This window comes from Pelodiscus sinensis, chromosome 10, assembly GCF_049634645.1.
Source record: "Pelodiscus sinensis isolate JC-2024 chromosome 10, ASM4963464v1, whole genome shotgun sequence".
Classification (NCBI taxonomy): Eukaryota; Metazoa; Chordata; order Testudines; family Trionychidae; genus Pelodiscus; species Pelodiscus sinensis.
The window spans coordinates 34,720,365-34,746,188 of NC_134720.1; the positions used below are offsets into that span (position 1 = coordinate 34,720,365).

At 38.7% G+C, this 25,824-nt stretch overlaps 2 long non-coding RNA genes across 2 annotated transcripts in view; one reads left to right on the forward strand and one right to left on the reverse strand.

Moving 5' to 3' along the window:
- The window catches only part of LOC142830788 (uncharacterized), a 31,366-nt gene extending 18,761 nt beyond the window's left edge, over positions 1–12,605 (reverse strand). Inside the window, exon 1 of the long non-coding RNA XR_012906275.1 lies at positions 12,464–12,605. This is a non-coding gene — a long non-coding RNA (uncharacterized LOC142830788). The remainder of the gene's footprint in view (positions 1–12,463) is intronic.
- An 8,160-nt stretch (positions 12,606–20,765) lies between these two features.
- LOC142830866 (uncharacterized) overlaps positions 20,766–25,824 on the forward strand; it is a 38,972-nt gene continuing 33,913 nt past the window's right edge. Inside the window, exon 1 of the long non-coding RNA XR_012906397.1 lies at positions 20,766–21,144. This is a non-coding gene — a long non-coding RNA (uncharacterized LOC142830866). The remainder of the gene's footprint in view (positions 21,145–25,824) is intronic.

The following is a 25,824-nucleotide window of genomic DNA, read 5'->3' on the forward strand; positions in this document are numbered from 1 at the left end:
GATCAGTTTCAACAGTGGCTGAATCTGGACGCCAGTTCTGGCTTACATACAGATTCAACTTAAGAACTCCAGGCATCCCCAAGTCAGCTGCTGCTGAAACTGATCAGCGGCTGATTCCAGGAAGCCCCGGGCAGGGGCTTCCTGTAGTCAGCCACTGGTCAGTTTCAGCAGCGGCTGACTTGGGGACGCCTGGGGCAGAGCAGCTGGGGTGCTGCTGGGTTGGTCCAGTAGCGCCGCCGCTGGACCAACCCAGAAGCACCCAAGCTGCTCTGCCCCAGGTGTCCTGATTCAGCCGCTGCTGAAACTGACCAGCAGTGGCTGAATCAGGACACCTGAGGCAGAGCAGCTGGGGTGCTGCCGGGTTGGTCCCGTAGCGCCCAGAGTGGCGCTACGGGACCAACCGGCAGCGCCCCAGCTGCTGTACCACAGGCGCCCGGAGCAAAGCCGCGGAGCACGGGGCAGCGGGACAGCCCAGACGCGCCTTGGCTGTCCTCCTGCCCTTGGGCTCCGCGGCTTTGCTCTGCTTTGCTCCCCGTCCCCCTGGTCCCAGCAGAGCAAAGCAGAGCAAAGCCGCGGAGCACGCAGGCGGCGGACAGCCCAGACGCGTCTGGGCTGCCCGCTGCCCGCGTGTTCCGCCGCTTTGCTTCCTCTCCCTGGTCTGCTGGAGACCAGGGAGAGGGCCCCGTTCGTAAGTGCGGATCCGACATAAGTCGGATCCGCGTAACTCGGGGACTGCCTGTACTCATGTCTCATGTCCAGTCTTTTACTTGGGTGATACAGTTAACTTAGAATTCAGTCTGGTAGCTCAATTTTTCCTCTCTAATATACATTACTTTGTATTTATTAACACTGAATTTAATTTACCATCATCTTGCTAATTCACATTGCTGAACTTTCATTGAGATGTAATACAGGCATTGGTAACTGAAAATGCCTTCATTATTTCATTATTATTGCATTTTTGGGTGCTTTTCTTACTTAACATTTAACTTATTTCATGTAGAAATTCCTTATGCTCATTTTGACCCAGCTAGCTTTTAGGACATTACATTTCCATTGCCATATCATATGTTTTGGGAGACAAATGATTTTCCAAATGCCAGTGGAATTCCTATGCAAGTACACATTTTACTCTCATTAATACCAAGAGAGCTCATGATCATTATTGCTAATACAATGAATACCAATGTGATGTACAATCTGCAACAAGCTCATTGAATGCTGAGGAAATAAAATGGTAATCCTAAATTTACATTCTTGATAGTCCATTACCTCCTTTTATTTGATCATTTGGAAGAGTGCCTGTGTAGCTCTTAAGTATGTAAAGAGGGTTATCAATGAATGTATTCGAAGTTTGGGGTCAGGGAAATGGATTATTTTGGCTGGCATTAGTCATGGTATGCTCAGAAGAATCAGACACAAAGGGCACATCTACACTATGGGGAAAATCAACCAAGGGCAGAATTTTGGGCAGATGGGAGGCTGGGTGACAGCAGCTATGGGCTCGGGGATGCAGCTTGCCTTTCATCTCATTCCCCAGATCCTAAGAGAGTGTGGGGAAAGTCCTTGCATTCTGTGAATGCCTCTTAGACCTGCCCCTCACCAGCCAGGTCTGAGAGGCATGCATAGAATGCAAGGACTTTCCCCTCACTCCCTTAGCATCCTGGGAATGGGATGAAAAGCAAACCATATCCTGGAGCTCATGGCTGCTGCCCCCCCTAGCCACCTGAAATTCTGCCCTTAAGAACAATGCTGCCATGGTCAATCTTCTGGGGTTTGATTTATTGAGTCTAGTAAAGATGCGCTAAATCGAACACAGAAGGCACTTCTGTTGGTGCTGGTACTCCTGCTCTTCACAAAGAGTAAAGGAAGCTGATGGGAACGTTTCGTCCCATCGACTCCCCGCAGCATGGATGGTGATTTAAGACATGTTGACTCCAGCTACACAATTAATGTACCTAAGGTTGAAATCTTAGGGTGCATCTAGACTATATGGCTCTGTCGACGGAGCCATGTAAAGTAGTTTACTCAACATAGTCAATGAAGCGGGGATTTAAATAATCCCCACTTCATTAAAATAAAAATGGCTGCCGTGCTGTGCCAACAATGAGCTTATCTGGCACAGCGTGGCAGTCTAGATGTGGCGCAGTTGACAAGGGAAGCCAAAGTTTTGGGGTTTTTTCTTGTCTTCTCCACAGTGAATTCAGGAAGGGTGTACTTAGTTGGTGGAACAAGAGTTGATTGTGAAACTATGATGTTGCAACTCATTATGTTGCCATGGGGCAGATATTTAGTGCAGGTACTTCCAAGAGGAGGGGTACAATTATCAGATAAATGGATTGGTAAGGGTCTTGAAATAGGTATTTCTTAAATGAATGGAAATGGAAGCAGAGTCCTGAGCTCCTATGACACAGAAGAAAGCTAATACCCCCTCCTATATAACCCACTTTAATTCTCATTTGATGTTGGAGATGGTGTAGTCCCAGAGACAGGGGATAGGAAAGTGAGGGAGATGGCTGACAGAAGCCCTCCAACTATATACGAAAGTGTTCATGGAATTATCTGCATTTTTATCTGCTGGGTACTCCCAGATACTTGTTAATGAAGTTGATGCCTATTTAAACCACATCCAATGTCTCCTATCCCCCTTCCAGCATAGCCTGAAAAAGGGTATATGTGAATTTGAGGGGGAATGGACTATATTTCTGAACTATTTAAGCACGACATTCAGAAACTTGGGGTATTCTACTTTGGAAAACAACAATAGAAATAAAGAATAGCTTCACTATTGTAAATACTTTACTCCCATCTCCCCACATCCACAGTTCCTCCCCACTCCCTGCCAATCTCACAAAGTTTAAAAAAATGTTTCCAGAAGAAACTTTCTCAAAGTGTGTTTTATTAAAATTGTGCTCACTACTGACACATTGATGAAGCTCTTCTTTCAAGTTGAAGCTTCGGTGCTTTTCATTTCATCAAGAAAATACATAAAATTTAGTAAGAGAAAAAAGCATTAAACTCCAATAAATCATTTAAAACAAATTAAAGTGATGACTGAGCTGACATATTCCGTTTTCAATAAGCCAGATTTCCAACAAACTACAGACATTATTACTCACAGATTTAAATCTGGAAAACACAGTTCTGCTTGTTTGTTCACACTTGAGTACACAAAATCAATCTGGTGGCTGGGTGATAAAGCAGAACACTAACAATGCTATACCACGCAAGATGGTAGCTTAGTGAGTTGGGACACTGCTAGTTCTTTTATTACTCAGAGCTACTCTTGGATCATGTCAAATGGTGGAAGTTCTAAACATGAATGATGTGAGAGATTAATAAGATCAAGTGATTATCTTTTAGGGTTAGATGTAAAGTTATATATTTTAATGAGAATTGAATAGACTGGTGGGAGAAAACTCAGAAAACTATATGCTTGGAATTTCCACTGTTCATATATCATTCTCCACTGAATTATGCTAAACACAGACAAAGAGGAGTTCTAATCATGTTTATAGGCCCCTAGAGTGGATAAATGCTTATGAGCAAACAAAACAATTTAAGACTGGAAAATGCCTGTACGAGTTGCATGACTAGGAAGCATATGCTGTAAATAAAGACAACATTGTACATTTCACAATAGGTAGGGGCCTGAAAGTGTACTACAATGATAGTGACCTTTTCCAACATACCCAACAAGTTCCATAATTCTCAGCACTGTGTGAGTATGTCATTGGCTGTATTTTGACACCAACTGAATCTTTTGTTTTCAAGCTAACGATTTTCTGCTCTTCCAATCATGGAACAAATGTTCACCCTAACATTTCTTGTGATCTTATTTAGCATTGTGGGGAACTCTTTTATTTGAAAAATATTGAAGGGCCAGATTTCAAATAAGCTAACAGTGAGATTTCCAAGTGCTCAGCAGCCACAACTGAAGCTTTTGAGAAGAGCTCAGAACATGTTTAGGCACTCAAATAAAGGCAAATTTCTTAAAGTGTTCAGTGACTAGGAGCTCCCATTGTGACAGCAGGGCAAATAATCAAAATTGCTCATCCCCCAACATGCAACTGATAGGTTCAACTTTTCTGTGAGCCTGGCCACGTATGTAGATGCTTGAATTAGAGCCAGTCTTCTCAAAATCCAGGTATTGCTGGATAAGGTTGGTTGGAAAAATTTCTGTCAAAACTGGTTTTAGATGGAAAATTGAGTCTTCAACTAAAAAACATATTGCATTAAAAGTATCTGCTTTCTGCTTAATGTTTAGTTATTTCATTGAAATATTTCAGCAGAAACCTTAAGGTTTTGGATGACAGTGGAGTTGTAATGCCTCCCCACGCCCTCATTCAATTGTATGCAAAGATCTGAAGCTAGACTATGGCTCCCAAAAAGCACCTTAGGAAGGGATTTCATGCTGAACAGCTTCCACTCACAAAAAGTGGAAACTGAGATACAGTTCAGTTTCATGTATTTTAGCAGGAAGATCCTCGCCTATCAGAGGGACTGACAGAATTGCTGGGCCTCAGGGCAAAGTTGAGATGGGGCAGTCTGTGCTTCCAGAAGAGGCAGGACCTCAGGTGGAAGGGACAGAGTTGGAAGCAGCCAGTTCTCAGCACTGTTTCGACCGCACCTTGTTCCCTTCCCCCACCAGGCCTCAGTGCCACCTAGGGTTCTGGTGGTGATTTAAAGGCTCCAGGACTCCAGCCTCCACTGCTGTCACAGTAGTGACGACTGTGGCTGGGAGCCACAGGCCATTTTGCTTCACTGGGTCCTAGGGCAGTTGCCCCCTTTGCCCTCCGGTCGGCGGGCCTGTGGCCTATAGGGGAAAATGGAGAAGTAAGGCACAAACTGCAACCGCTGTGAAGCACTACAAACCCCATACTCTACAAAAAGGTTTTGGTTTCAAATTTTCACTGTAAACTTGAAATTTCCTGTGAGGAGTTTTAATTAAAAAAAGATGTTTTCATCAAATTTCCATAGGAAAAAAAGTAGATAAGCTCCAGTGCTGAGCCTTTCAGTAATGCTGACTATATCAGGAATTTCTCCACTATCCCATAAAAAGTGTCTATGTTCAGTGTAACAATAATCTATATCAGTCCCCCATAACTTATATATGGGGAGAAACTTAACTCCAACATAATTTTCTTCTATGTCGGGGTGGAATTCATAAGTAATGGGTTTTTTTCCCTGACCCAAAACTTTTCCGTAGACACACTGCCATAAATTTAGTCATTTTTGAAAAGACAGCATCTAATAAATGTCATTCCAAAAGGAATAACATTATAGCACTAGGGGGAAATGATTTTTAGTTGGTTCCATCATATCAAACCATAGCACTTTGTGGACAACCTTTTCATATAAGGGGGGTTTGTAGAATGCCCAAAAGGACACTGAGATATTAATGGTTTCAACACCTTTCTGTCACAAATGGAAAGATAATTAAATCCCATAACAACCTAGGTCAGCCACACACAAAAAATTACAGCCAGCATACTTTGTCTGCATTACATTCCTGTCATTTGTTTGTCTCTCGCATATGTCACCGTGTCTCATACAACCAGCAATGAGGTGTGTCTGCATTTATGATGAACACCTAATGAGTGACTAAGAACAGCGTCAATCACTCTGACTTTACTGGTACTCTCGGCTTGATGTGCTTCTTATTAACCTAAGAAGCATTTTTCAATCAAGAAGCAATGTTAAAATATTCTTTAAGTGTTGTACAGTAGATGTCATAAATCAATGCATATCTTTTCCATCCACGTGCAAAATGAATTTTTATGTGCACTGAGGAATGTGCAAATGTTCACGACCAGTAGAAACAAAACCTAGCTGTGTGTGCTCTGCTAATCAACTAGGTGGCATTTAGTATCAGAGGGGTAGCCGTGTTAGTCTGAATCTGCAAAAGCAACGAGGAGTCCTGTGGCACCTTATAGACTAACTGAAGTGTAGGAGCATAAGCTTTCGTGGGCAAAGACCCACTTCGTCAGATGCATGTCATGCATCTGATGAAGTGGGTCTAGCATAAGCTTTCGTGGGCAAAGACCCACTTCGTCAGATGCATGTCATGCATCTGATGAAGTGGGTCTTTGCCCACGAAAGCTTATGCTCCTACACTTCAGTTAGTCTATAAGGTGCCACAGGACTCCTCGTCGCTTTAGGTGGCATTTGAATCTCTCCTGAACTGCCATACAAGTACACAGCTTACAGGAAACACTGGTCATTATAATTACAGTTCAATTTGTTCACGTGTGGAATCATAAGTGGACTCCCTATTTTGAACAGTTTCCAAACTTTATTGTCTTCAATGTTTGTGCCAGAATTGGTTTATTGCAATAATGAATATAGGTAACAAAAACACATGGCATGGGTGCTAACAAATGCAGTTTAGGAATTCCAATTTTAATATGGGATATTGAAGCAAAAGGCCTCCTGTATCCCCATGACTCAAATGTTCCCTTTATTCTTAATCTTGGGTGGAACAATGTGGGGTGTATTTATCAATGTATCTATTTATCAGTGTGAGAAGAGATATTATTTTAATTAAAAAAACATAGATGCTACATGAAGCTACTTTCCACTTTTTATGAGTAAAGCTCGGAGAATCTCTTGTATACTGTACATAAATCTTTAGTGGAGATAAGGTATTTGTATGTGTGTCATAAAACCGACTGTTAATCATTTCTACTAAATTGCAACATGATTCAAAGGTCACCCATTAGCTTCTGAGAGGTTAAGAAACGTATTGTTCAGTTACCATTTTTTTCTAGAATTTCTGCCTGATTTCAAATGTCTGTCAAGCATGACAACAGTGTTTTACCAGGAGTTAATCTTCTAGAATTTTTAAGACTTCTGTGACTATCTTGACCTAATCTTTAGTTCAGTCACATAGTTTCACTTTCTAAATTCAAAAGACTGATGTGTTAAACAGATGGATCGTTTCTTTTGTTTCATGTTAATAGTTCTGTTACTGCACTCTTTTGATTCTATTGGTATTGATGCATTCTGGTTCCATCCTATTAACCAAAAAGCCCTGCAATCATGTCATTAGTTTAAAGCCTACTAGGACAATAGTAATAGAGATGTCTTGAATAATTATAGGGGAATTATGTGGATTAAGCAAATGTTCAGTCATTGCTTTACCAAGACTAACACTATAGGAAAGAAAAACCTCCCAAATAATATCAATTCCACAGAAAGACTTACAGTAAGACTTTTATTTCAGAATTCAGTCATTTTTACTGAGCAATATAGTGACATTTAAGGTTATCTGAAAAGTACACCAGTTTCTTTTTTTAATGAATATGCTGATTGGTTATTACAAATCCTTTTTGCTTCAGGTGAAATTGACAGAATTTGTTATGTATCAAAAGTTACCATTTGTTACACAGGTTGTTCTTACTTAAAAGAACACAGACTTTGTCACTCTGGATATATTTTCAGGAAAGAATTTAATGGAGGAAAAGTTGTTATCGCGCCTCTTTTCTGCCTCAACAAAAAGAGTGTCAGTAACTGAGCTTTGTGAGGCATGGCACAACTTTATGCACTCAACCATGGAGCCAATTGCATTGTATCTGGTCTATAAAGCTACTTCTGCATTTCAAAACACTTTTCAGTGCTTTTCTGCACCCCTCCATTCATTATTTATTGTAAGAATCCAATTTGAGTTTGGTTATTCAGATATTTTAAATCAGAAATCAACTATCATGCAAGAACCCACCATCCCACAGAGAATCTGTGAACTTCATAGCAAATGGCTTGAAAATATCAGCACTGGAAAATTCAGATGCCTATGATATTTCTGACCTATATCCCTGCCTGCATGGTGCAATGTTCACATTTCTACTCTTGGTCATAAATGGGAAATTAAAATGTAATAAAGACGGTATATGTGAATATTTTTTATTATTGTAAGTGAGGGGTAAATTGATTTAAGAAATACTGTATCTGAACCTACTTCCAAAACTAGAAGTGAACAGAACTGAGGCTACTCTTGAAGATTGTCAGCAATACTTCTGGCTGTAAATCTGCCATATTTGTACAAATGAGTCCATGTACAAGTTTGCATAATTAGTACATTTGTATTGCTCATTTGTGCAAAATTTCCAGTCAAACCCATGAGCTTTGTCTTCTTGCTCCCCATCCATTAATTCTCTGTTTTGACTCCTCATCAAACCCATAATTCCTCTTTCGAATTTTCTCTCATTTCTCTGCTTTCCACGCTTTCCCCCTCAAGTTTCTCTTATCCCCAACAGCACTTCCCCCAGCTTCCTCTTGAATCTGTCCCTTCACTTCTCTCTCCAGCTGGTTCCTTCTGGTTCCATCCCAGACTCTACCTTTGGTAATCATTGTGAAGTCTCTATTTTACCTGTGGCCATAGACGTATGACTAGAGCAATGTCTAAATAGCAGTATTTGGAGGGGAAATGTGCTGGGTATTGTTCTAGAACAAAGGTAAGGAACTTACAGCCTACGGGCTGGCTTGCCTGGATCCAGCCCCCAGGCTCAGGGCTCATCCCCAGAACTGGGGAGCTCACACTGGCACTCCAGTCTTACCGCTGTCCCCATGCAGGACTGGATCACACAAAATCTACTAGCCTGGGCCCTCCCCTAAGCTCTGGAATGCAAGGGGAATGTGGGGAGTGTCTTTCTCCTTCTCAGTCAGGGCCATATCAGACTTTGTTTTGTTTTTTGATTTTCACTTGTGTGCCCCCCCCCCCCGACTAATTTTTCTGTGGTTTAATGGCCACCAATCCAAAAAAGATTCTCCACCCCGTCCTAGACACATCTCTGGGGACGCTCGTCAAATGGGAGACTATGCTGTGAGACGGGAGATATTTGTATCTCTGTGCTTTAAGTCTTTGAGAATTTTAGTCAAGATTTTTGTAGTATGGATTTCTATGCCTTCACACCTGGAAAATCAATCAAAAAGGCAATGTCTTGTGCCCCCTCACACAATTCCCTGTTTTTCCAATCAAAATATTATAACAACTGCCTAGGAGAGGTCACCCAAAATGGGGTAACTGAGAAAAAGTTATGACTGATTCTTCATTTCCTACTTTCCTTTTGGACTGAATGCAGAAATCCCATAAGAAAGAGATATTTACAGGATTATTCAAACCTGCTGATAAATTTGTAGACAGCCTGTGTTTTCCAGGTCTCCAGCATATTCTAACTAAAATTAGGATACACATTTACATGTTAGGTTCTTTATCTGAACTAGCCAATCAGTCCTTTAAACAGGTGATATCTCTTCTCCTGTGCCTTCCATTACTATTGTCTCAATAGAGTAGACAATGTCTAGCTCTAGAAGTCAAGCCAACTGGTTCTATGTTTGGCTGATTATTATTATGGGAGAGAAAGTCAAACTGAGGATGGAAAGTAAAGAAACCAAAACAAAACAGAAAATCACCTCAGTGCATAGACACCAGTTTGTTATTGCAGCATTGCTTAGGTTGAGGAAAGCTCATTTACAGAGGATTGAGGAAAAGGGACTGATTGCAACAGTGCTAGTAGTTTCCCCCTCCTTTGCCACTCACACAATATTTAGCCCATACGTTTATCTTTAAATGGCGCCTGAGTCTAGAAGGTGTTGAGCACGTACATTCTATCAACAATATCTATGGTACCTTCCAGGGTCAGGCCCATAACCTCTTTCACCCTAAGGATTCCCAAAGCACCTTACAAATGTTAATAAGGGATTTCTTCCTCACCTTTAGGGATTATAATCCATAAAGGTATCCAAAGCACTCTTCTCATTAATGATGTGCAACCATCTCTTGGGTGAAATATAGCAACAATTTACTGGTGCAGAGCAACAGTTCATGGAATATGAAAGCATAATGACAATAAAGGTACCCAAACTACCACTGAAAGTCCTCATCTGAACTGTTTGTTTGATTTGAAATAGAGATGATCTTCTAAGTTTAAATCACATTTTATTTTAACATTTTTTCAAGGTTTAATCAATGCAATTTGCATGATTCTACAGTTCCAGCTTATCACTCTTGTTCTTTAACATTGTTTGTTAATTACAAACCCATGTTTAATTATGGAACATTAAAAAATTGCAAGCCAAACAAAATGAGGTTTTCTAAAAGATCAGAAGCAGCAAATATCTCTGAAAGCCAACTTCACTGTTTACAAAGGATAATTAACCAATTAACAACACATATTTGTACTTTAGTCTAAATAATTGGAAAACTACAAGGAACACTTACCATCACTTACTAGAGTACAAAACATTTTGTATAACAACGAGCTACACATTTTTGATAAGTCTCTATTCTTAATGTATGGTAGATCAAAAGAACCAAGTTCAGGCTTTCTGTACGATACTTGCATGCCTGTAGAATGAAATATTCTTCTGTTATTTATTTTATCTAAAGTTTTTAGTGCATACTGAGCACCAAAGAAGAAATAAAAGTTACATTGGAACAGGAAATATTGGAAGAGAGGTATATTGGAAGAGAGGTACATAAAAAGGATGAAAATGAAAGAAGGTATATAACTATGTGAAAGTGTATCAGACAAAATCCTCTTCTTGGTTTTCTCCTTATCGATAATACTTAACTATGTGTTTAGCTTTATTATGAGTAACATAAAACTAATAATGTACACTTATTCTTTTGGAGAATTGCAAAGCATTTTCTAAAAATTGTAGTAGCCAAGTATTACTGCAATTTGGACAAAGTTTATGCACAACTTACAATATCTACATTATGGAGTATTCTTAGCATTATTTTTTGCAATTATTATTTTGTTAATTGTATTCATGTTAAACATATAGGCTGTGTCTAGATTGGCAAGCTGTCTACACTGTCCGCTTGAATTTCCGCAAAAACACTGACTTCCTACTGTCTGAAATCAGTGCTTCTTGTGGAAATACTATGCTGCTCTCATTCTGGCAAAGCTTTGCACAAAAGGGCCAGTGTTGACAGCTCAGATTTGTTCTGTGCAAAAAAGCCCCGATCGCAAAAATGGCGATCTGGGCTTTCTTACTCAAAACCACGTCTAGATTGGCAAGGATGCTTTTCCGCAAAAAGTGTTTTTGCGGAAAAGTGTCCGTGCCAATCTAGGCGCTCTTTTCCATAAATGCTTTTAACGGAAAAACTTTTCCGTTAAAAGCATTTGTGGAAAATCATGCCAGTCTAGACGTAGCCAGCATGTTTAAGAAATGTTTTCTTTAGAGTCACTCACTATGTTGATCAATATGGAATTTGCAAGTATCAATCTTTATTACAAAGTTGTCTCTACCTGAGTTTATGTATATTATAAAAAATTGAGAAAGTATAGGTAATGGCTTATCAGTTTTCAAGCTTTCAAATCTAATCATATTTTTAGACATGGCATTAAACACTGGAGGTTAGACATATCACAACTCTAGCCCATTCTATTTGCTGTAATAATCCTTCTTGATTAAGACTTATAGTTAAATTATATTCGAGATCAGCAGTAATTTCTCAGTGGAGTGACATTTATATTTCTTTCTTTAAACAAGCATTACCGACATTCAAATGAAAATGAACATTTTAGATGCTTGCATCAGACTTGTCGTTTAAACATTTTTTCCTTGTTTATTGTTTCATTATTTCAGGAAATAATAGTTTGTACCCTTACTTTAGCAGGTGTAAAATAATATTATAATTTCATCTAGCAAATGTTTAAGTCACTATTGTTATTGAAGTATAATGCCCTAAACTGCCACTACACATTTAGTAATTCTGATAAGTACAATATATTTTCACTGCAAATTCCTGAAGCTTAAAGACAGCAGATATTTTAATGAAGGTACAAGTGAGAGCTTGCTATTTATACTTTCTGATCAGTGCAGAGATCTTTAGGAAGAGCAGATGCTAGTCTGCAAGACAGCAGAATTGAGTACAGATGATGGAATTCATAGACTAACTGTTGCTTTAATGCCTTTTCCAGTTCCCAGGGAAGTCAGGGGGACTTTTACCACTTTCTTTGATGGGCGTATGATTGAATTCTTTGAAAAGATTTAACAATAAAATGAGAAATAAATACATGGAATTAAATGTAATAGTGTACACAAGCATTCAGCATGGATATTTCCTGGTGTAAAGGACCATGCTGTACCGTGAGGTTGCTTACTCCCACCACCCTATTTATTACAACACTCCTTGTGTCCCTAATCCCAGCATAGTCTTGCACATTGGACAGAAAACCCCCAACCTCTCCCTGCTTTCCAGAGAAATACGTTTTCTTTAAGTCTCGTATGCCCATTTGTGGGACTTGCTTCGCTCCAGAGGATGGAGTAGGGGGGTTTGGGCCCTCCCTCTCTCCGAACCCCGGCCCAGGACCCTAAGGCAGGGATCACCTATCCCTGCTCAACAGCTGGGGTATTGCCCCTAAACCCACCCACTCACGGGCTTCACGACCCTGCCCTGGGCCGCTTCCTACTCCGTCTCTAGGGGTAACTCCATTCCCAGCTCCCCACTCACCGTTGGCCGGTCCCTGTACCTCTTGGTCTCTTCCCTCCTCCCTTCCCCCTGGCTGGGGGGACATCTTTTTAAATCCCCCTCCACAGGGGCCCCAACGTCATGCAGGGTGACTCGGAGGCGCAGGCAGATGACGTCACCAGGGAGTGACTCCGTGTCGGAGAGGCAATGACGTCACCGCTGGCCACACTAGCTCCTCCTCCCGGAGTGTTCCCGGCTGGCTCTTCGTGCTCCCTGTGTACCTCAGGGCCGGTTCGGGGTTCCACACACCCCTCGCCCCGATCCTCCCGAGTGCAGGGCAGGAGCGCCCCGTCACACCTGGGTTTTTCAGTCCAAAGGAATAAAAATACCATGCGGCTGATAAGATTTCTAGATAGGGTGACCAGACAGAAAAGTGTGAAAAATCAGGACAAGGAGGAAGAAGGTAATAGGGACCAATATAAGACAAAGCCAAAATATTGGGACTACCCTTATAAAATTGGGATATCTTTTCACCCTTTTTCTAAAGGCTCCCTATAAAGGATAGTGTTCCATCCAACATTACTAATTTTGAATGTGTGCCTAGATTAGATTTAGAGGGAGGAACTGTATACACTGCAACCAACAAGGGCACTACTGTGGTGTACATCTGAGCAATCCAAAGTAGCACTGTGCTGGCACTCATGATGAATCAGGATGCACAGTCACCCTTTACAGGTTCCTATTAAAGGCTTATCTTCTCCTGAACACACCAGGCTGTGAATTTACAGTGCACTACCTTGCCTCAAACTAATTCACTCTACCGACCCCACAACAGTGCATTGCAGCAGAGCACCATGCAACTTTCAGTGTTCTGCAGCAGGCTCCACACGGTGAGTTAGGGTGTGACAAATTAGTATGCTGGACATTCACACCTTGGCTTGCTACACACTAGCTTGCTATGTAAGTGAACCATAAGTTCAAAACAGCTAACAGTGTCTTCACTGTGTATACTGGGCCATTTTATTGATAGTTGCAAGGAAAATATTTAGTTCTGATGATGTATTACTGGATGAAAAAGAAGTCAGAGTGAGTAGGTGCTATTACCTCTAACCCTTGGTTTCTGATCATCAAGTTTTCAACCAAGATAGTGGCTAATGATGTATTTATGATGTCAATTTTTGGCTGAGAATCTAGCAAATAATATGAAGTGTTAGCAGTGAAGTATGAAATATTTGGTGCACCCAAGTAACTATGTCTACCAGCAAAATAATCACATTTAAATCAAATAACCTGACATCCTCTACTTCAGAAAACTTTCTGTTGCATGTCTGGTACTAAAAAGAATGCCATAAAATATGACTGGTAGGCATTAGCCCAAATACTATCCTGATCATTCTGCACAATTATGCTATATTGCAAGGAAAAGAAAGAAAACCATGCAACAGGCTTTGAGAAGAGAAAAATACCTGGAAAGAAAAAGAAGAATGAAATTATGGCCTGAATTTCTTTGTTTAAGAAGTTGTCTTTTCATTACTTTGAATACATGGTTAGACCTATTGAATTTATTGAGTCACCTTTCTGGCTAGTATGGTGGATCTGAAAATAATCATTGTAAATAAAATAATGAGTCGGTAGTGCATTATGAAAAGTATTCCAAAGTAAATTCAATAAAACATGCAAGTCAAAGTAATTACGTAACACTAATACCTTCTACCTTAAGAGGGGTCATAAATATTAGAAATCAAACATTTAATTGTAGTTTCTAAAAGATTTTATGTCAGGTAAGACATAAAAAACTGCCTACTCCAAAGAGCTTACCAACTAGATATACATACGAGTAAGCATTATGTAGTATTTAAAGACATCTTAAAAGGATACGTTAGTACAACAAATATTTCAAAATTCTGTGCAAGGACACAAGGAGTGAACTGGTGTAATAAAAGCTGTCATGAATATTCTGAAATAGTATTAAACATAGTTTCTTTATGAAGTGGCTTATGTGTCAATTGAAAGCAGCTATATTATAATTCTTAAGTCTTAAGGATGATTACTTTTAAAGTTAATAATACAAACATTTTCTATGTAAATAATGGATATACTCTTATGCTTAGTGAAAGCAAGGTTTTTCAAGAGACTTGATGTTTTTTTCATAAATGATTTTTATGCATATAAATAATGGAAATGTTCTTCAACATATTACTAGTTCATTCTATTACTTCGGTAATTTGAACTGGATTGTAGTGGTATTACTACACGATATGTTTTATTGCTGTAAATATAGATAATGATAGATTAATGTCAAAAGAATGTAAGAACATAAGAACAGCCATCCTGGATCAGACCAGGACCATCTAGCCCAGTATCCTTTCTGCCGACAGTGGCCAATGCCAAATGCTCCAGAGGGAGTGAACACAACAGTTAATCATTATGTGATCCCTCTCCTGTCATCCATTTCCAGTCTCTGACAAACAGAAGCTAGGAACACCATTCTCACACATCCTGGCTAATAGCCATTGATAGAGCTAACCTCCATGAATTTATCTAGCTCTTTTATGAACCCTATTAAAATCCTAGTCTTCACAACACCCTCTGGCAAGGAGTTTCACAGGTTGACAGTGCACTGCATGAAAAAATATCTTCCTTTTGTCTGTTCCAAACCAAGGCTTGGGATTTTTAAAATAAGCATGTTTTATTATTTTTAATTGGAAAAGAAATGCATTTACCCCACTAAGAAGACTTTTTTTAATTTTTCATGTTTTATACCAGAAAAATGGGTCTCCTGTTAGATAGCTGTCTTATACTAACACTGAAAAAAGGTTAAAATTCTTTTTTACGGTTGTTCAAACCTCTCATATTTATGGTAAGTATAATTTTATATTAAATTCCTTATAATGGAAGAAGCAAAAGCCTCAGAACTCAGCTATCTTTGGTCTATGTTTGAACTAACACAAAGGGCATTGGTCCTCCCCTGAGAGATATATGTCAAGCTAACAGCCTGGGTTTACTATGTTGCAAATCTACAGCACTTTTTATTATGGCATATCTAGAGTTCTGTCTCAGTTGTTCTCCACACATTTCTTTTATAATCATGAAGGAATGTATTTCTCTGAAAATAATTAATATGTTATTTCTATTCAGTCTACTGAATAAGAGAGCATTCTTGTGTATACAAGTATATCTGTATGATAACAGCAGGTAATTGCTCCCTGATGCTTATCTTCATATTTTTTTAGCAACTCAATTCAAACATCTTTGTAATACAGTTCAAAAGTAAAAAATCTTTTTTTAAGTGAAGGGAAAATATCTATGGTGTGGCAGATACAATTTCAGTTGGCTTTCTAGAAATAGGCTTTTTTGCTAGATGTGCTTATATCTACTTAGTATCCATTTACTTCTTAAAATCAGTGCTACTCCCTGAAGCTCAGTGCAGAACATGGCATTGCCAATATGGATAAATAGTGATGTAGGATAGATTCTTGAAGTCTTTTTTAGTCCTTATTGAGGCAAAACTTCAGCTTACTTCAATGGGAGTGCTATTGGAGTACTCATTGGACTGAATAAAAACCTATCCAAAACACAAAAACAAAACAAAACAAAAATATTTTTCCCTAACAACAATTCTTCAAAAAAAGCATGCTCGTAGCGTATCACCGCCAGGTTTAGGTACCTGTGGCAACTATATTTACAATAAACTCATCTAGTAGCTTATGTTCTATGGCCAATTAAGAGCATAAAACCATATCTTCAGAAGAATAAGAATGGCCATATTAGGTCAGACCAAAGGTCCATCTAGCCCAGTGTCTTTCAACAGTGGACAATGCCAGATGACCTGGCTGGAGTGAACGCAACAGGTGATCATCATGTGATGCTTTTCTTGTCATCCATTTCCATCCTCTGACAAACAGAGGCTAGGGTCACCATTCCTACCCATCCTGTCCAATAGCTATCGATGGACCTAATCTCCATGAATTTACCTAATTCTTCTTTAAACCCTGTTAAAGTTATGGCCTTCACAACATCCTCTGGCAAAGAGTTCCACAGGTTGACTGTGAATTGAGTGAAGAAAAACTTCCTTTTATTTGTTTTAAACCTGTTAACTATAAACTTAACTTGGTGACCCTAGTTCTTATATTACGGGAAGTAAATAATTTTTTCTTATTCACTTATTCCACATCAGTCATGATTTTATAGACCTGTATCATCTCTCCTTTTTTCCAAGCTGAAAAGTCCCAGTCTTTTTAATCTCTCTTCATATGGGACCCATTCAAAACCCCTAATCATTTTTGTTGACCTTTTCTGAACTTTTTCTAATGCTAACATATCTGTTTCGAGATGAGGCGACCACATCTGGACACAGTATTCAAGATGTGGGCGTACCATGGTTTCATATAGAAGCAATGAGATGTTCTCCATCTTATTATCTATCCTTTTTAAATGATTCCTAATATTGTTTGCTTTTTTGACTGCTGCTGCACATTGGGTGGAGGTTTTCAGAGGACTATCCACAATTACTCCAATATCTCTTTCTTGACTGGTTATAGCTAAATTAGTCCCCATCATATTGTATGTATAGTTGGAATTATTTTCTCCAATCTGTGTTACTTTACATTTATCAACATTACATTTCATTTGCCATTTTGTTCCTCAATCCATTGAACAACATAGTTGGGTGAGATCTTTTTGAAGATATTTTGGTCTTAACCATCTTGAGCAGTTTAGTATCATCTGCAAATTTTGCCACCTCTTTCTCCAGATCATTTATAAATAGGTTGAATAGGATTGGTCCCAGTACAGACCCTTGGGGGACATCACTACTTACCTCTATCCATTCTTAAAACTTACAGTTTATTCCTACCCTTTATTTCTTGTCTTTTAACCAGCTATCAATCCATCGGAGGACCTTCCTTATTACCCATAGCAACTAACTTTACTTAGGAGCCTTTGGTAAGGGACCTTGTCAAAGGCTTTCTGGAAATCTATGTACACAGTTTCCACAGGATCCCCTTGTCCACATGTTTATTGACCCCCTCAAAGAACTGTAGGGCTATGTCTATATTGGCAAGATTTTGCGCAAATACTCTTTAACGCAAGAGTTTTTGCATTTGAGTATTTGCTCAAGAGAGCATCTACACTGGCATGTGCCTTTGAGCAAAAGATGTGCTTCTACGCAAGAGCATCCGTGCCAGTGTAGACTCTCTCTTGCGCAAGAAAGCTCCGATGGCCCGTTTTAACCATCGGCTTTCTTGCGCAAGAAATTCATGTTGCCTGTCTACACTGGCCTCCTGCGCAAGAACAGTTGTGCAAGAGGTCTTATTCCTAAGTGGGAGCATCATAGTTCTTTTGCAAGAAGCCCTGATTTCACACATTAGAACGTCAGTGTTCTTGCGCAAGAACTCCCTGCCAGTGTAAACAGGCAGCAAGTTTTTGCGCAAAAGCAGCTGCTTTTGCGCAAAATTATGCCAATGTAGACATAGCATAGTAGATTAGTAAGTGATGATTTCCCTTTACAGAAACTATGTTGACTTTTCTGCAACTAATTATGTATATCTAAGTGTCTGACCATTTTATTCTTTACTATAGTTTCAAATAATTTGCCCAGTATTACTGGTCTGTAATTACCAGGATTACTTCTAGCACCCTTTTAAAATATTGGCATCACATTATTTATCTTCCAGTCATTAGGTACAGAAGTTGATTTAAATCATAGGTTACAAACCACCATTAATAGTTCCGCAATTTCAGAACAATGACATTTTCGAAGAACTGCAAAAAAAGGTTGGGTTTTTTTTTTCAGATTTCATATCAAGGCACCAATATTTTTGGAACTGCAACCTGTATACTAGTTCAGAACAAGAACGTGGCAAAGTACTCAAGTGTAGTTATACATTAATTTCATTGGTTGCGTGCACACAGAGGACAAGAGTTGCCTAGACACAGCAGTATACTAAAGTCTCTGAATTTTAACACATCTGCAGCAACAATTGTAAGTGTGTGGATGTGAGCTGAAGCATATGAAGGTGCACACAGTTCTTAGAAGCAATATGCATCTTTGGAAGGCTCTTGTGGCTAGAAACCTCAAAGCAGTTATAACCTTATTTACCAATGGTATGATGTGATTATACTGAGTAGACTTTCCAATCCCCCTGTTATCTCCTTACAATTACAGATTAAAAACTATTAAGCCAAATACTACATCTGGAACAGTTGATGGACTATCAGCTGTCCAAAAGAACCGTTTGATGCACCCAACTTTAGGCACATCTCATACATTCTTGTTATTTTGTCTGATGTTTTTCCTATCTTTATTCTTTGTAATGAGAATGAGACACTAAATTGAATTTCCTGAATATATATGGGAATTTAAATTGTGCACTTTAGGTATTGACAACTCATCTCTGTGTTCTGTGATTAACAATGCTGTTTACTAAATACTGCGTGCATAAACATCTTCAGGGGCCAGACTACACAATAACTACAGCAACTTTATTTTTATCTGTCGGTAGATATTATACCTAGGAGTTGGTTACTTAACTGCTGTCCTGCTCTGATGTGAGCATAGGTACTTCAGTGGACAAACCATACATAGTCAAATATGCTTTTATGTGGTGTAGCAAGGCTTTTACCCTTGCCAGAGTCAGCTATTCTCCCTTTGGTGAGAAGGGCCTCAGGCAATGCACCTCAGCTGCATCTAGACTGGCAAGATTTTGCTCAAAATCTTGCCACCTGTCTACCCTGGCCACAAGTATTTGCGCAAGAACACTGACTTTGTACTGTACAAAATCAGTGGTTCTTGGCAAATACTCTGATGCTCCCGCTCAGGGATAAGCCCTCTTGCGCAAGTATTTCTTGTGCAAGAGGGCCAGTGTAGACAGCCAAGTTAATGTCTTGCACAAGAAAGCCAGATGGCTAAAATGGCCTTTGGAGCTTTCTTATGCAAGAGAGCATCTACACTGGTACAGATGCTTTTGCACAAAAGATGTCTTTCACGCAAAAGCATCTGTGCCAGTATAGACACTCTCTTGTACACATGCTTAACAGAAAAGTTTTTCTGTTAAAAGTATTTGCACAAAATCATGCCAGTCTAGATGCAGCCCTCCTGCCTCTCATGACAGAGCAGTTAGCTTTCTCCTCAGAAGTAGATTATTTTAGTAGTCTATCCCCGGGGGCAGGAGGAGAAGGAAGCCCAGCCTCTTCTCCTAGAGCTCCTCACTCCCCTCCTGTTTCTCAGGTTAACTACAAGCCTGTCTCTATGCTTCCCTCACTTCTTTCTTTTTTCCCCCTCCTCCTCCTCCCTAACAGGGGAGGCTTTTAAAAGGTCTCTAGCAGGCCTGAAGTGAAGTCAGCTGGCCCTAACTGAGTCAAAGGTAGCCCTGTCTCAGCTGATTCCTAATCTGCCTGAGCCAGTTCCTTCTCAGCTGCTTCTAATTGGCCTACTCATTAGCAAAGGAGTTGGCTTTTTTTTTTCTCCTAGGGCTGACTTTCTCCAGCCCTCTGCCCTAACTGTGTCACAATAGATCTACCTATCAAGGGAGCTTAGTAAGTTTTCTGGCACTTATGTAAAATGATGTTAAAATATCATTAATTTAAAAATTTAGAGATCTCAAAATATGACCACATTTTAGGCCACTGTCATCAAAGTCAATTTATCTGACTGATGCAATGACAAGCCTTATTTCTAAAACCTGCTTTCCCCCACCCAAGTATCATTTGTTGACTGTGAGTGTTACTCATGTCAGCATAATATCTGTCAATAACTTGCCATTGTGATGGTTCAAACAACTTCTTTCCTGTCTAGAATCGCAAATGTTATGAAAAATTGATTCAAAACTTTAGGGAAAGTAAATTTGTATGGCAGAAGATTAATATTTTATTAGGAATGATAAAATGTGTATAGAAGGCAATGTACAGAACAATAAAATCAGATTATAAAACAGAGGGGTTCAAGACATCCAAGGTAGCTTCAGACAGTCAGGTACAATAGGATGAGGAATACATACTAAAATGAAAGGTCACATAGTAAATTATACAGTAGTGAACCTGTGGCAACAATGTGATGAAAGAGTGAAAAATAACTTAGGACAGAAAATTAAAGAACAATACAACAAAAAAGCAGAGCTATTGGATAAGATAACTGGGGGTTAGCAAACCAAGCATGTGGAAAAACTAATGAAAGGGGAGGCAAGCCGAAAATTAATTGCATGATAGACAGCACCAGCTACAGTGCATTGAAATGCTGAATGCTTCTTATGGAATGATGGCCTTAATTGCTGGAGAGTTTTAGCAGAGTCAGGCCTGGTAAGACAGAATCAATTTTGTAGGCAGAGGGTAGCTCTCAATGGCCAAAGAAGGCATTCTTTTATTGGATATATGGCTTTGCTACTACTTAAATTGGAGACCTTGCTATCCACTGGAAGATTTATTTATTTTTTAATACTTAGACTCTGTGTTATTCAGAATAGGGACTGTCTTTTTGTTCTTGACTCACACATACCCTAGTATAATAGGCTCCTAGGCCAAGGCTGGGACTTTTGAATACTACTGGGTAAGACCCAAATTGCCCCCTGCATAATCAGGATCTGATCCTGCTTCCAGTGAAATCACTGAGAATTTTGTCTTTAATTTCTTTGGAAGCAAGACTGGGCTGCTAGTTGTAACTCATTCGTAACTCCACTGTCAGGCAATCAGTGGAAGGGTAGCAGTCATTCAGATTTAAAAGCAGAAAGGTGAGTCAGTACAAATTAACATGCTTTAAGAATGTTTAAATTGCGCAGATCGCCTGTCTGTAATAAGAAAAATTACTACTGTGGGTCATGATGCATTGCAGTGGGTTTTCATTGTATAACCTCTTGGCAACCCCGTGGCATTTTCCTGCATTCATACAAGAAAAAAGATGATATTTACAAATGTAGCATCTAATCTACAATGCAAAAATCTAACAAACCTTTAATTTGAAATACTTGCTGTGTAGTACAGTATTTGTCAATATTTTCCTGCACTCAATTAGCAATTCCTATGTATCTCACTATGATATTTTGAATTGTGTAAGGTTCATTCATGTTTTTATTTTAAGCTTTAAGTAGAGTTTACTAAATAACTAATATTTGCATATAAGTTCATTACAGAGCACTCTAAATTCATAATTAATAGCTTTATTGCCATATCACTTTTTACTGGCATTTTATTTTTCACTGTATTACAACCCATCTTATGCTAATGTTTGAAATTACCATGATCGGGAAAATTCAGTAAGAATCAGTTTGGCTATAAATAAACCAGCCTAAATATATAAATAAACTGGCAACTAGAAAAGTGCTATGTGATAATGGGAAAATACACGTTTTTATTAGGTAACTGTGCTTGTTAAATTAATGACTTTTCATTATGACCTATCTGTTTCAAGTCCTTGAGAGTTGCAGAAATTATTTCTGGATTTAAAAAATGATTTTTCCCCACTTGCTCTTTGTCTATTAATGATTTTCTGACAAATTCTTTTTCTAATTTCCCACATGGTACATTTGGCTGTTAGGGTCTATTAGCCCCATGTCATTGTCATTTTCCTTTTAAAGTTATATGGACTGATTCTCAGTTGGGGTAAATTGACACAGCCCCATTAACATCAATGGAGCTTCATGAATTTATACTATCTGAGAATTTGAATGATTAAAGGTACTTAAGTGCTTAAAAATGAAAATAAGCACCTAGTGGACTTTTCAAAAACTTCTAGGTGCCTAACTCCAACTGATTTAATTGTAAGTTAGGCATTATGGCGCTATTATAAATCCCACTAAGTGCTCCTCTACACCCTTAGGCACTGAAATATATTTATAAAGTCTGACAACTTATTGAATATACAAAAAGGACCTGAGTTACTCATTCTGTGGATGAAAATCCCTGAAAAGGACTCCTGAGAGAGGAGAGGGATATTTTCCCTGGATTTTTTTTTTAAAGGACTGATCATAAATAGGAGATTTGGAACCCAGAATCCAAGTTCTTACAGAGCCTCAGAAGCCAAGTCTATCAGCATGGAGGTCTCAAAACTTCTGTACTGGCTCTGGATAACCACTTCCCTGTTTCCTGCTTCCCTTGATAGCCTCCTCAGTAGTAGATTTCACAGCCTGAAAGGTGAGCATTAACTCAGAAGATCTATCTCACCATTGCTTGTGAGAGATTGTGTGTTATTACTACCAAGAGTGAACAAAATAAACATGATTTATTTAAGTGCCATAGGCACTAAGAATTCAGAGTAGTCTTTGAGTGCATATCAATATCTTTGATAACAATATATGCAACACGTTTACAATTCTAGTGCCAAATTCTGCATGTTCATATCAGAAATCAGAGTTATTAACAAACAGGAAATTCTTCCAGCTCTCTCTCTCTCTCTCTCTTTAAATAAACTGACAGAAACAGAACATCAGCAGTAGGTGTACTACTGGAAACAGTTTGCTAATGAGTCAATATTTCAAATCCCAAACTTATTTAGTCTAAGACTCATGGCAAGATTATCGGAACTGAATGCTCTTTAACCAACGGTTGTATGTCTCCTCCTTCTGTTGAGGAACTGACAACAAAGTGCAATAAGATGCTCATGTAATGAAACACTACAAAACAAGTATCAGAATACTGTGATGTGATGATCTTGACAAAAGGAGTTACTTTGGCTTTATGGTGATACACAAGACGGGAAGCTGGCCATATACATGAGTCAAGTTTTTTTCAAGGCCAGATCTGGTTTTATGCCTGAAATATTTGCTCAGACCCACAGAAGCTACAAAAATTTTGGGGAAGCCATTAATGTTATAATCCAGATTTCATACATAAATCTACCAAACAATATAGATGTGTAAAACACTTGATTTGTGAAGATTTTAGTCTTCACCGAACACATTTTTTTTCTTTCAACCATCAATTCTTCTTTGTCTAGGGAAAAGAACAGTAATTATAATCACAGAAAATCTGTTTAGTGCTTCCTTTAAACTGCAAACTATTATCTATTCAGTACCCAAAATGTACTTGAAGCCTAATTATATTTCCATTGGGTTCTCAGTAAAAGTTCTGATCCAAAATGAATCACAATATAAATGTGTAAGTTTGGTTCACTATAACATCTCCAATAGAAAGACTCTATTTTGAATGAATAACTTCTCTTCTTAACCACAGATTCTAAAATACAAAGGAATAGATAGTGATACTAGGGGCATTTGATTTACTTTGGATGTACATTTGATACAAACAAAAGGAGCCGAATAGTTGATGCGAAGTCAAAGAACATCTATCTTCAAAATATGAAGATCTGCTGGTATATCTCACTTCCTGGGATTCACAATATACTATTGTTATAGTCTACATTGCATGCATGTTAGACGTTTGTGTGTTTCCTTTAATGTGGTCTTTTCTTTGGGTTAAATACATTGCATTTTCCTATGTGTATCAGTAATGGCTTTTTATTTATTTTTACAATTGTATGCTACAACTGGGATTTTCTTTGGAATAAATATTAATGTAACATCCACGATTCTTCCAGGTCCCTTCCATTACCTATCTTTTATTTCAGCATTCTCAAATATAAAACATTTTAGACCATGAAGAAAATGTTAGATTTATGGAGAAGTGCACTAAACTTTTAGACATTTTTCAGCTTTATTTCCTGTTACAATTTTGAATGTGCATTCTGCAATAATGACAGGAGTTGGAGGGTCAGAAATTTGAGCTTTGCAAACTAGAGAACACCGTAGCAAGGAATCTCTAATAAAAAGGATCTTCAAGTCTTCAAGGTTTATGAGCCTCAGCAAAAACTCAGCATCAGTATATTATTGAAAAACAAGCCACAACATATTAGATACATAACAATGCTGTTTGAGGATGAAAAAGTAATTGAAAAGATTGCTATTATGATTTTGCTTGGGAAATGTATTGCCTGATATTGGAGTCCTCAACACACACTTCTCAGTAGTGTTTCTTTTTCTCCATTTGGTTTAAAAATCACTTTCCTCCTCCTCCTCTTAGTCTTTTCGATGCTATACTTGGAGATAAGGGAAGTACTGATCTGTGATGCTCAATTTTCCTTCTCATTCTGTTACCCTTTTTATGCACCAATCCTGTACAGACTTATCTCAAAAAATATAAAGCCCCCAAACAAACCCATCTTAAATGTCACCTTCACTGTAATATTTTCTTTGATTATGGCAGCTCTCTTGGACTCTCTGCATTCCATGGTTATTCTGGCAAGCATCTGGACTTCACTATTGTTTATCAGGCATTTAATGGTGATGTCCAATCGCATGAAGAAGACTGAAGCTTACTGCTTTTTGCTCGGAAAAGCCTATATGACTGTGTCAGTGGCACCCCTTTGAATGTGCTGCTGCAGCAGCTGTCACTTAGGAACCTAATTGAAATCCCATTGAAGTCAATGAAAAGAGTCGCTGTGATTTCTGTGGGCTTTGGCTCAAATCCACAACGCAGTTGTAAAAAATGTTATGGAATATATGTTCTCAGAATCCAAAGTGCTCCTCCTTGCTTTTTTCCATGATAAATAATGAATACGTGGGAGCCATGGATTGACATTGTTATTTTGGAAAGCATTGTACAGGGTGTTTCATGCAAGTTCAGTTGGTTTAATGAATTTCACATGGTGATGATACACTTCAGTCCTTGGCAACTCCCATTATAACCCACATGCCTTAGGCCATTATTCTTGAGAGACCCCATTAAACAAACTAGTTCTGAAGCCAAAACTTGCTCACCAGATATGGACAATCCCCATGAGAGATTGACATTGACTTGCTGGTACATGGATAGATTGTCCTTTCGGGAATCAGGGTGTTGGGTTTTTTGTTTTTTGTTTTTAAATAAAACACCTCAGGATAGTCCTGGCTCGGATGAGGCACTTGTCAGGGATGTCTGTGAACAGAAAAGGAAGCTGGCATCCTACTTCCCTACTCAGTTGATTCTGTGGCACAATGAATCTTTTTGCTCTGTGTTTCTGCTCCATCTAGCACAATGGCATCCTGGTCCATAACAAGGGGTCCTCCATGCTAACACAATAAAAATAAATCACATTAAACAGCATAATAGGAGACTTTTTGCTTATTTTAAATAATGTACATTTGCAAAAAAGTGCACAGAAATAATTGATTCTCTGGTAAGGAGAGTGGAAAGCTTCTGTTAAGTCTGCATCTGCTAATAATTTGTAACATTTCAATTTAGGTTGCATTTAGTGTTGCGGTACTTGTGTTGTCTCATACAATTTCTTTGAAGGAACAAGTTGTTATTGCGGCTGTTAAATGCTTAACTCCAAAAGCTTTTTGGAAACAATGAAGATAAGCTAATGTTTCATCCTTCTGTAACCTGCATTTACAATTGTATACATTCATATTTATATTCCATATTTTATTTGTGTACTA